We start from the raw sequence: 11,816 nt of genomic DNA, 5'->3' as shown, positions 1-11,816 counted from the left end.
TCAGCCTGGCTCGTCATTGTGCTTTCATATTCTAATTCACGTAATAATTGTATTGTTTTAATGCCCATGCCATTAGTTGTATCTCTTCAATTGATGCCTTTGATTTTGTTGGGTGTAGGAGATGCATTTTCATCAGTTTAATCTTGCTTATATATTTGTATAAATCAATCCGCACACTTGCGTAATCGAATTGTGCTGTAGGGCAAAAGGAAAGTCCCAATTCCAATACATTTACTTCTTCTGATGTTAGTTAGATAAATTGACAATTGTTTGTTTCTTTGTTACTTCTTTTTCCCCCAGCGTTTGCTCCTTGTCACCATATATTCTGATGTGCCAGCTTTTCTCCTTCCTGCCCCTTCTTGTTCTCCGTTTCCTCCTCCTTTCTGTGGTGGATGTGTTCTTGCAGCTGGTCTCTGCTTCGCCTGTCTTAATAGTTGGTACTAGTTAAAAAAAGTAGGAATTACTTCTCTCTCTTTCCGTGTTGCCTGTTCCCCTTCAGATATGTCAGATTCTGATGTTTCTCTGGAAGAGGCTTCCTGTGACTTTTGTTGTAATAATAAATTTCTTGGGCCTTCAAATTTCTTTGCAAAAGTCAGTATTCTTCCCGATTCATAAGCCTCCTCATCTCGGTGGTATTTCATTTGTTTACGATGTTTAATTATACTCTCATAGTCCATTAAGCGTTTTTTTATGCGTTGTTGTAACTCTTCTTTAAGTTTATTATCTTTCTCTACAGCTATCTCTTCTTCAATGACTGATCTCTTCAAGTGTCTTTTGCCTGTCGCTCCACGCGTACTTAATCAGTATTTTTACCATTCTACTTGATGATTCATGTGTGTACGCCAACCACTCTTGTAAAAGTTGGGGGCCTGGATTTTCGTATGCAGGAGTTGTATAAATTCTCAGACCCCTTGGGATTCGATTTGCATCCAGATATCGCTGTAAAGAAGTGGCCTCCCACCACTTTGTTTCTTTCTCATAGGCCTTTTCTAATCTGCCATTCAGAGTTTTGAGATTGGTCGTTTTAGTCTGCACGCCCGCACCCGCCTGAGTATCGGTGTTTGATTTGCGTGTGCTTTTCAAAAAAATGCTTTCCGCTGCCTCTTCCCTTTCGCGGTCAGAAAACATATTCTTCTACCCTGTATTCCTATTTTGTGGCTCGTTATTTTCTTTTTTGATTCACCCCCAACGTGCCTGTCACTCTCGTATGTGTATGGTGTAAACAGTAACTCCGCTTACCAGAAAAGGATTCTGCTGAACACCTCGCGTCCTCCGACTCGCAGCGCCCGGTGTCTCCCTTCTCCGCGTCGTCAACCGTTATTCACATTTCTTTTACTCCGATTTGAGTCGGCTTTCTCCTGCAGCACGAGATCTGTGACGGAGCCAGCAGCAAAGTCCAATTTTTCCATACGTTCACCAGCTGCTTCTCTCACGGCACGGGTGCAGAAACCTCCGCGTTGGTGAGACGCGAATCGTATTCCCCTTCGATGATCCCTTCTCACGGATCGCAATTGAGGCGCACACCAGGATGTATATTTCTTCATAAATTTATTTGCCACAAACCAAAAACACCCGACAGACGCGTTTCGGCTACACGCCTTTGTCAATGTCGGCAGGGTCCATATTCTTGCTCATTTTAAAACAAAACAATAAAGTTCATCGACATAGAAAGGGGAGGCAAGTTCATTGTCACCATGGAAAGTAAGGAAGGATTTGCAATACCACCTTCGTTTCTTACATGGTGGCCATCTTGTAATGTGTGGTTAGCTCATGCATATAAGTTCATCCATATTAATGCTCACACATAATTTATGTGTTGAATACACATTTCGTTGCGTATAATATAATAATGTAGACACAATCTATATACATTTATCATCTTTTCAAATCTATACATGTACAAAAACTACGCTATTTCACACACAAAAAAAAAAACATGTCATGAATGATGTAATATGTGACATCAGCAGCAATAGATTGCGGGCGCGCAAGTTATAGTTAGTAGAACTAACTATAACGAAGGAATGTCAATGGTTTTGTACGAGTGAAATGTCCAGCTAACTATTACACCCCTGAAACCTATGGTTCTTTCCGTGAATTTCTAAGGTTTTTTTAAATGCTAATTCCTAACTATAACATGTCTGAAACCTATGGTTTTTTCAGTGAATTTCAAAGATTTCTTAAATGACAATCTTTAAATCTAATAATAGTTATATTTATTTTTTTGATACTGATTTTCTACATTTTGTTAACTATTTATTTTTACATATTTTTTTAAATTACATTATATATTTTTAATATAAATGGGGGAAAAAATTAAATATTGAAACAAATGTTTTTTTGTTTTATATATATTTATATTATTTTCTTTATTTTTTTAGGGAGCCGCGCACCCACAGCGTACCTTCCTCATCATTGCGTGGAACCTAGCCACCATTTTAGGATTGCTGTGTAGGATCCACGTAGAATGTGCAATGGGTGCGTATTTTCGTGCGCGATCACTATGCGACCGGTACGCGACTCCAGGCGCATACGCGACACATACGTATTACTTTACGCGACGCTTGCGCGTGAAAAGCCCCGGGGGGTGGCGGTCACCGGGGCTGCGGGGGGGGGGGGGGGGGGGGTCTTGAGCCCAGCGCATATATTCTAAAGAAGCCCCAGGGAGTGGCGGTCCCCGGGGCTGGGGGGGCTGTGAGCCCCCGTACATAATTTAATAAAGCCCCGGGGGGTGGCGGTCCCCGGGGCTAAATCGGTAGTGTCCCATGTAAAAAAAAATTGGGGGGGGGGGGGGGGGGGGGGGGTGGACGACGACCCCCCCCTAAGCAGGCCTAAGGGGTCAGGGTGTTTCTACCCTGCCCCCTTTTTGCGTACTTTTTTCAAGGATTTCTTGTGCCTCGGTTCCACCGAGGAAAAAAATTACTGCCAACACTTCCTGGTTTGGAGTGTTGACAGCAAGTTGACAGCCAATTAATATGCAGCTCGAGATCGGGAGGGTGTGCGGATCCACCGCGCCCATAGATAATGTGATTTTACTTTTGATTTGCTCAGGAACTACTGAACGGATTTACAACATTTAACCAAAAGGCACGACTCTGAACCAAGGGCTACCTTTTTGCCAAATTTGGTGTAATTCCGTTCGGCAGTTCGGCCTGTAGCTGCGACTAAAGCATCCTATGGAAAATTGCATGAGGAAAACACGATTTGGGACCCCCTTTTTCCTCAGCCGCCGCTTGACGAATCGCCCTGAAACTTTCAGGATAGGACCAGACAGGAGCTGGCCAAAAGTTTTGAAAATTTCGCGAAGATTAGTCAACCGGCGCCAAAGTTATTGTGAATAGAATGTTGCGTATTTCCTATGGAAAATAGGCCCTAACTATAACTACCTACTGGCGCCAGTAGGATATATATATATATATATATATATATATATACACATACACACATACACACACACACAAAAAAACTGGGAAATTGGCCAGTAAATGACTTCTGTATAACTTGCACTGCACAGATTTCAGATCTTGTCAGGGATGTAATATGGAAGGTCCTAAAAAGGTCATCAGAGTGGTGCAAGTTACACCTATGTCAGTCATATATAAGCTGCAAATGTCCTTGTTTTTAACAGCAGTTTTTTTCTGACAAGTTTCAAGTTTTTTTTTTTAAACACAAATTAAAATCTTACTACCTACTTCATGTATAACTCCACTACCCTTCAGATTTTTCATTGAATCTCCATTTTTTTAAACGTACAGCAATATCATATTATGTTTAAAGCCAATCCCTCTGCGCGCACAGACGAAGGGGGGTATTGTTTGCTGCAGTGCCTAGCTTTCGACACAGGCCCTGCACCTAACCCAAAGGTGCGCATGGCCCAAGGCTGTGCGCTTTGAGTGGGGGTTATTGGCTGCAGGCCAGGTCCTGCACCTAATCCCAACTGTGCACATGGACGAAGGTTGTGCGCAGGAAGGGAGGGGGCGGGGGGGTGGAGAGTTGGCCGCATCTGGCAACAGATCCCCATCATTTTAATTTTTTTCGGGTCTTCCAGGACTCCCCCAGGTGTTCCACTGGAGCACACACAAGGTCGCACTTGATCCCGCAGGATCACAACAACGCCAAAAGTTTTTGGGGTACAGGTTTTGGCCTCGGGTAGGTCTCTCTGCGACTCCATCCAACAGGAGCAAAGGGTTCAAAATACCCCTTCCATGCCCAAAACTATTTTTTTTTTTTTTTTTACATTTTCAGGACATGAGACCAAGCCCCGTGTCCTGTGATGAAAAGCACTCACGGCCAGAGTGTTCTATTTTCTGAATTTGCAATCCTGTGGCAGTCTTGTGGGCTTAACTGTCAATATATCTATACATTTTTTACCTAAATAGCTCAAAAACATTCAACAGATTTACACCAAATCACAAAAGGAATGCTTTCTGGGCAAAGATCTAGTTTTTTGACAAATCCGGTGTAATTCTGCTCAGCCATTTTGGCTGAAACATTGTCTAATTCCTATGGGGGGGGGGGGGGGGGATTTCGGGGCATGCACTTTTTCTAGACTTCCACTTGAAGGATCACCCCCGAAACATTCCAGAAAAGAGCTAAGGTGGATGAACGTTTTTTTTGTTGCAATTTTTATTAATATTCGTCAAACAGCGTCAAAGTTATTAGCTAAACAAAACGCCCTCCTATGGAAACTCTGACTCACATATACCTACACAGTGGCTACCACCACTTTGCAATATAAATGTATGTATGTATGTATGCGTATAACACCAGGATTATGGATCCATGTCACTGAAATTTATTATCTAACTTGAACATAATTGCTGCTCTTTTACAGCGACTGGTGCTTGTGATAAACCAAGTTATGTCAGAGTGGAGGCCCTAGTCAAAAGTCCACGAACCAAGGCATCTCAAACTCCCACTATCCAAAATAGCAGGCAGGAGCTGAAGAAAGTAATTTGTAAAACCTAATTTTGCTCAGAGAATTGGCCAGGAAAATAGGCCAGTTATTGTCTTCTATTTAAGAGATATTCCCTGGACCACTACGCTACATGGCGGACCAATGACTGAAGGATCCACGTAGAATGTGCAATGGGTGCGTATTTTCGTGCGCGATCACAATGCGACCGGTACGCGACTCCAGGCGCATACGCGACACATACGTATTACTTTACGCGACGCTTGTGCGTGAAAAGCCCCGGGGGTGGCGGTCACCGGGGCTGCGGGGGGGGGCCTTGAGCCCAGCGCATATATTCTAAAGAAGCCCCAGGGAGTGGCGGTCCCCGGGGCTGGGGGGGCTGTGAGCCCCCGTACATAATTTTATAAAGCCCCGGGGGGTGGCCGTCCCCGGGGCTGGGGTGCCACTCTGGGCCCCCCATTCACATAATATTGCCCCCGGGACTTCGCCCCCCCCCCCGGGGGCCAACTTACCAACAAAATACGGGAGCCCACGCTTCGTTTTTGTTATTTTTTCTAAATCGGTAGGATCCCATTAAAAAAAATTGGGGGGGTCCCCAGCCTAGGGGGTCAGGGTGTTTCTACATGGCGGACCAATGACTGAAGGCAGCCTACGCCTGGATACCTTCATGGGTGATACAATGCACTATATAAATCTACAAATATACTTAAAGAAGGGGCTCGCAAACTCGGTCACAGTCGGAACTTCTCTTGGCAACCTTGGTTCGCCGAGATGGCCCCCAACTTCAGTTCTTGAAGGTTCTGGCCTGTCCGAGGTAAGGGCGACCCTTTCCGGTAGCCACGGTGCTGCCAACCATGTAACGCCAGACCAGTCTGTGCCTTCCAGAAGGAGTTCCAAAGATGAAAAAACCCAAAGGGAAAAAACATCTTTTACTGCAGGTGGAGACTCCAGGATTGGAAAGGAGGTGAAAAGAAGAAAGACAAGGAAAAGGCCAGAAGACCGCAGCAAGGCAAAATAGACCTGAAAACAAGAAACTCCAGATAAAAGCAGGAAGCTCCAACAGGAAACGAAGATACACAAGACAGGGGTAGGTAGATCACACCAACAGGAGCGAGGAGACGCCAGCCCGAGCAATAAGTGTTGCAACTCAAAGAAATGAAAGATTCGGACACTTATATACTTACAGGCAGGAAGTGATGTAATAGGAAAAGTAATTGCCATCTTGGATAGGGAAAGGGTAGTGAAAAAGATAGGAAAGGTAGCCATCTTAGTATGGTGAAAACAAACAAAAAATCCCAAAACCATCTGGGAGCAAGAGTAAAGAATCACGGGACAAAGAAGGCAAGAATGTGGCCCCCAAGCAGAAATATGCCTGTTTGAATATCACTACTCTTCCCCAGATCAGAGGTACAACTGCACCGTTAATTACTATTACTACAAGAGGTTCCGGTTCCAGAGCTGAAACCGCGATATCTCCTGTATATTTCAGTCCACCGTATTACACTGCGGTGTGCTTGAAGGAGAAAATGCAAGGCAGGGCGCCGCGGGACATACCGACGACGTTCTAATAACCAAAGCAGGCTGTGGCGGGAGACCGCAATGCACCGCGGGCAGTGAGATGAGGGACACCGCACAGCCCGTGGGGGTGTGGAGGAAGATGCCAGGGCTGCAACACAGCTTGCGGCGGTATGAAGGACACTTCAAGCTGTTGAGCAACTCGTGGAGTAAAATACTCAGTCAGTTGTAGTTCTCAAGAGTCGAGGACAGATTTACTGATGGCTAGACCATATAGATGAGTGGGATCGGAGAGCGATTTTTGGACTGATACCACACATGATCAGACACCAGCAGTTGGACTGCAGTGCCAGATGTGGAGAAGAATCTGTTGGAGGAAAGGTAAACTTTCACATTAATTGCCTAGCCCTATTGGCAAGGTAAAATGTTACCCAATCAATGACTAAGGAAGAGATGGCGCGTCGCATCCTTCTGAAAATGGACAAAGTGTCTGCAGTAAGAAATACAAATCAACTGTGGGTACTTGGTTGAATATCCGGGCAGATCTAGAAAAGGACTTCTTGCACTTCTGCCTGGAGGGCCAGATTTCGGTAATGACAAAAGGTCTTCTGAGCCTTCACAATGTGATAATGGACTGGAACTCCTGGTACATTCAGGATTCCAGCAATTAGATTCTGGATTGTGAAGCGTTTTCAGTACAGATGTAGAAATAGGGGTCTAAACAGGACAGATCTCTTAGCCCGACTCATGGCCCAGCTGCAGAAGTATTTTATGCTGGCAACCAGATCCAAATGCCAAGGCACAGGATCAGTTGTTGTGTCTCTTGCTTACCCCCTTGTCCCTCTCCCTCCCTGTCTTCACCGCGTGCCCCTCCCTGCGCGTGCTCCTCCACCAGCTGGAATGTTGACAGCTGGACGTTCTATGTTGACAGTTATGACAGTTGCTTCTACCGACTTGTCAGGCATTTGCACCTAGCCTCCCTGGTTGGTGTGTCGTCCTTTATACCATTAAATAACCTATTACTTACGACTTCTGAGTATTCATCTTTACAATTTGGCGACGAGGAGGTCGGACGACGCACATATAAAGAACCTACGTGATGAGAGTTATCCGATGATTGAAGACTGCAAGGGGGAAAAAAAATTAATAAAAGGAAATCGGGAGTAAGAAAAGAAAAAAAATGTAGGTGTGTAATGCAGCATATGAAATGAATGAATCCAGAGAATGAAATGAAGAAGAATGAAAGATAAGTGCAGCGGATTGCTGTGTGGACATTAGTTGCACTTGTCGGAATGCGAGAGATAAGGACAACGGAGGAAGTATGAAAGCATGAAGAAGTCGCGGATCGGTGAATTCAACTAGCATCGTCGACGTCAAAGGTACGAGCAAAGGGTAAAATTGCCTGTGGTGCGAGGTTAAAATGGCGAAACGGATAGTTGAATGACGATCTGAACGACATGCAGTTTCTTCAAAAAGGTGAATAATGGACAAGGTATGAAACTGAACTCACCTCAGAGTAGCAGGAGTTGCGTGTGAAGAGAATTCTCCTCAGCAGTTGTGGCGCACGCATTTTCAAGCGTCGTGATGCAGAAATCGATGTTAGCGAGAAGTGTAGCAAGCGGTCTAGTTATTTTTTTTACACGCAACCACGTACAGGAAGTGTGCGTGCGGCCATCTTTCAGGAAGTGTCTAATTTAAACAGCAACAATCTCTGGAAAAGCATTACAGAGCATTTCGAGGCCACATCGGTTCGCATAGAGTGTATCCTTGGATGGGGATTTGATGCTGGCAAAGCGCTAATAATTGAGCAGGTGAGATTCTCCTTGACATTCGATGGAGATGTGATAGAAACTGTTTCAATAATTAAATACTGAGGAACTTTTTGTCTAATTAGAAGGCAATGGCAAATTGACTTTACTGGTGTAAAGAAAAATAAAAGGAAACTTGAGAAACAGAAATATTGGATAAACGCTTGAGTCTGATTGAAACACTGTGGCACACTGAATTGGCTGTACTTGTGAAAAAATATATATTTGAGAGACATTTTAATATTGTGCAAAAAGATTGCTATGGCGTCGGCGAACATATACAATTTGCAACCCCCAGAAGCATTTTTAAAAGGGTCTGGTGTGCCAAATGTGAAATGGGAAGAGTGGAAGGAGTATTTTTGTAACTACATATCTACATTTGATAAGGAGGATGAACCACTCAAACAGGAGGAAAAGAAAAAAATACTGTTACACTGTTTAGGTGCAGGAGGTCTTAAAGTGTACAATAATATAACTAATAAAGTAAGAGTTGGAGAAGATAGGAATGTTTATGATGAAGCAATGGAAGATTTGGATGGGTATTACAAACCAACGGCTTGTGTAGCAGTACACAGGTATAAATTTTACAGAAGAAAACAAGGAAAGGAGGAAAGCATTGATGACTACGTATCTGCATTAAAGAACTTGGCGCTCTCATGCAAGTTTGAAAACATGCACGATGACTTGATTAGGAATCAGATAGTAATGTGTGCTGCAAATTCAAACATACAGGACGCATTATGGGCTAAAGGGGAGAAACCACTACAACAGGTAATTGAAATCGTAAAGAAAGCCGAACTGACTGGTCGTTGTGCTAAGGAGGTAATTAATGAGGGAAAAAGCAAAGCAGAAGAAGCAAGTGTGGTGGCAAAAATAAGTGGGTCCAAGAAAGTTTATAAAAACAGAGTGAAGGACGCACCTAAATTCAAAGGTAATGCTGGTACGTATGAACAATTAAAGTGTTACCGCTGTGGTAGTAGTAAGCATTTAGCTAATGACTGGAAGTGCCCAGCAAGGAATAACAAATGCTCGCAATGTGGAATAATTGGTCATTTCCAAAAAGCTTGCAAAAGGAAAATTAAAGAAAAAGGTGAAATTTGTAGAGGATGAGGAGGAAGAGGAGTGTGAGCAAGACTCCTCGGATGACTCGGAGTATAATTTGTGTGTATTAAATGTTACAGAGGCAAATGTTAATGAGGAAGAAGAGAAAAGCAAAAAAAAGAAACCCATATGCTTAATTGAAATAGGTGGTGTAAATATAAGTATAGTAGCAGACTCTGGCTCACCCTGCACGATAGTAAACCAAGATGTTTGGAGAGGAAAATTCAGAGAAAAAGTTGGGAAGCATTTGGAAAAACCAGACATCTCGCTAAAAACGTTCACGGGTGAACCGATTGAACTTGTGGGTTACAAGGAACTTACGTTTGCATTTAAGGAAAGGAAAACTAGCAGCAAGTTGTACGTTGCAGTCACTGGCCCTTCTGTGTTGGGTTGGAAGGACCAGGGAAAACTTGGGATTACTCTAAATCCGAACAGTGTAGAACCTGTACTAGTGACTCAACAAGAGGTGCTTCCGGGTTGTGATTTGGTTAACAAGTTCCCCAAAGTATTTAATGGAAGAATTGGAAAACTAAAGGGGTTCCAACACATAATAAAACTTAAAGATGATGCAGTACCCTGCCTGCATAAGGTAAGACAAATTCCTTTAACACTAAGGGAGGAGGTGAGATCAGAAATAAATAAGCTATTGGAAGCAGAAATAATTGAAAAAACAGAATCGTCAGAATGGGTCGCTCCCCTGGTAGTCGCAAGAAGGGGCAATGGAAAAATGAGATTGTGCATTGATTTGCGCGATCTCAATAAAAATATTCTTATTGACCAATACCCCTTACCAAGGATCAATGAGATGTTGTCACTCACTAAAGGTATGACAATATTTTCAACTATAGACCTGGCCGCTGCATACCACCAGGTACCATTGCATCCAGAAAGCAGACACCTCACCACCTTTGTTTCTCCTTTTGGTTGTTTCAGGTTTAAAAGGGTACCTTTTGGATTAGCATCGGCAGCGGCATTATTCCAGAGACTAATGCATGAAATATTCAAAAGGTGTGAAAAAGTTACTCATATTCCAAGATGATATTCTTATTATGGGTAAAGACCAAACTGATCATGACAACAGACAAGTACAGGTACTTAAGATCTTGGAAAAAAATGGGTTGACAGCAGAGTACAAGAAGTGCAAGTTCAGCGAAAATTCTGTCACTTACCTGGGTCATGAGATCACAAAAGAAGGTATAAAACCTAAGAAAGATCTAATAAAAGCTATCAAGAATGCTCCAGTCCCGCAAAATAAGGAAGAACTCAGAGCATTTTTGGGACTAGTTGAGTACTATTCAAAGTTTGTAAGGAACTTTTCTATGAAAACGTACTGCATACGAACCCTTTTAAAAAATAAGAACAAATTTGAATGGGACCAAGACTGTGATAACTGTTTCAAATCTGCGATGCACCACCTCTGAAAGGGTTTGACAACAGTCTTACTTGTGTGGTCACTACGGATGCCAGCAGTTAAGGAGTTGGTGCAGTCCTTACACAGGTTGAGTGCGAAGGGAAGGAAGCCACCATTGCATTTGCCTCACGCTCTTTATCAACCAGCGAGGAGAAGTACTCGGTCATTGAGCGTGAGGCCTTGGCTTGTGTGTGGGGCCTAGAACATTACAGGCAGTACATTTGGGGGAAAAGGATAGTTCTGCGATGTGACCACAAACCATTGACAAAAGTACTGACTGTGAAAGGTTTATATAATGCGTCACCTAGGTTGGCAAGATTGTCAATAAAACTGTTGGATTACAACTATGAAATTCAATACTTGCCTGGTACAAAGAATGTGGTTGCGGACTTTCTTAGTAGATTGCCGTTGCAAACTGAGGAAAAAGGAGAAAAGGAAGAAGAACTCTGTGTTGCAAGCATCAACGAAGAATTTCCTAGCATAACTAAAGAAACCTGGGAAAAAGAGTGTCTTAAGGACGAAACAATGAGTGAGGTTAGGAAAAACATTGTTGTAGGGTGGCCTAGGAAAACACTCCTAAAAAATGAACTGCGGCCTTTCTGGGAATCGAGAAATGAGTTATCGGTGGAAAACGATCTGGTTTTGAGACAGGGGAAGGTGATACCCCCAACTACATTAAGAGAAAGACTTATCGACTTTTGCCATGAGGGTCAATTAGGAATTAACAAAACAAAGAATTAAGAACTGGTACTGGTGGCCGGGTTGCGACATCCAAATTGAAAGAGCAGTGAGGAACTGTATACAATGCGAAAATTCAGATAAGTCACAAACTACCCTTAGACCCCCCCTCCAACCATTGAATTGTCCGAACATGCCATGGGAGAGAGTAGGGATCAACATAATGGGTCCTGTAAGGTGGCAAGAAGAACAGGTGCACTTACTGGTCTTGGTTGATCACTTTTCAAAATGGCCGGAAGTAAAGATTTGTAGGAAGGTAGATGCATCCGACATCATCACGTTCATGGATAGCATATTCACAAGAGAAGGCATACCTAAAACCATTGTC

This window comes from Triturus cristatus, chromosome 12 (genome assembly GCF_964204655.1).
Source record: "Triturus cristatus chromosome 12, aTriCri1.1, whole genome shotgun sequence".
In the NCBI taxonomy this organism is placed as follows: Eukaryota; Metazoa; Chordata; class Amphibia; order Caudata; family Salamandridae; genus Triturus; species Triturus cristatus.
This window is presented reverse-complemented; position numbering follows the sequence as displayed.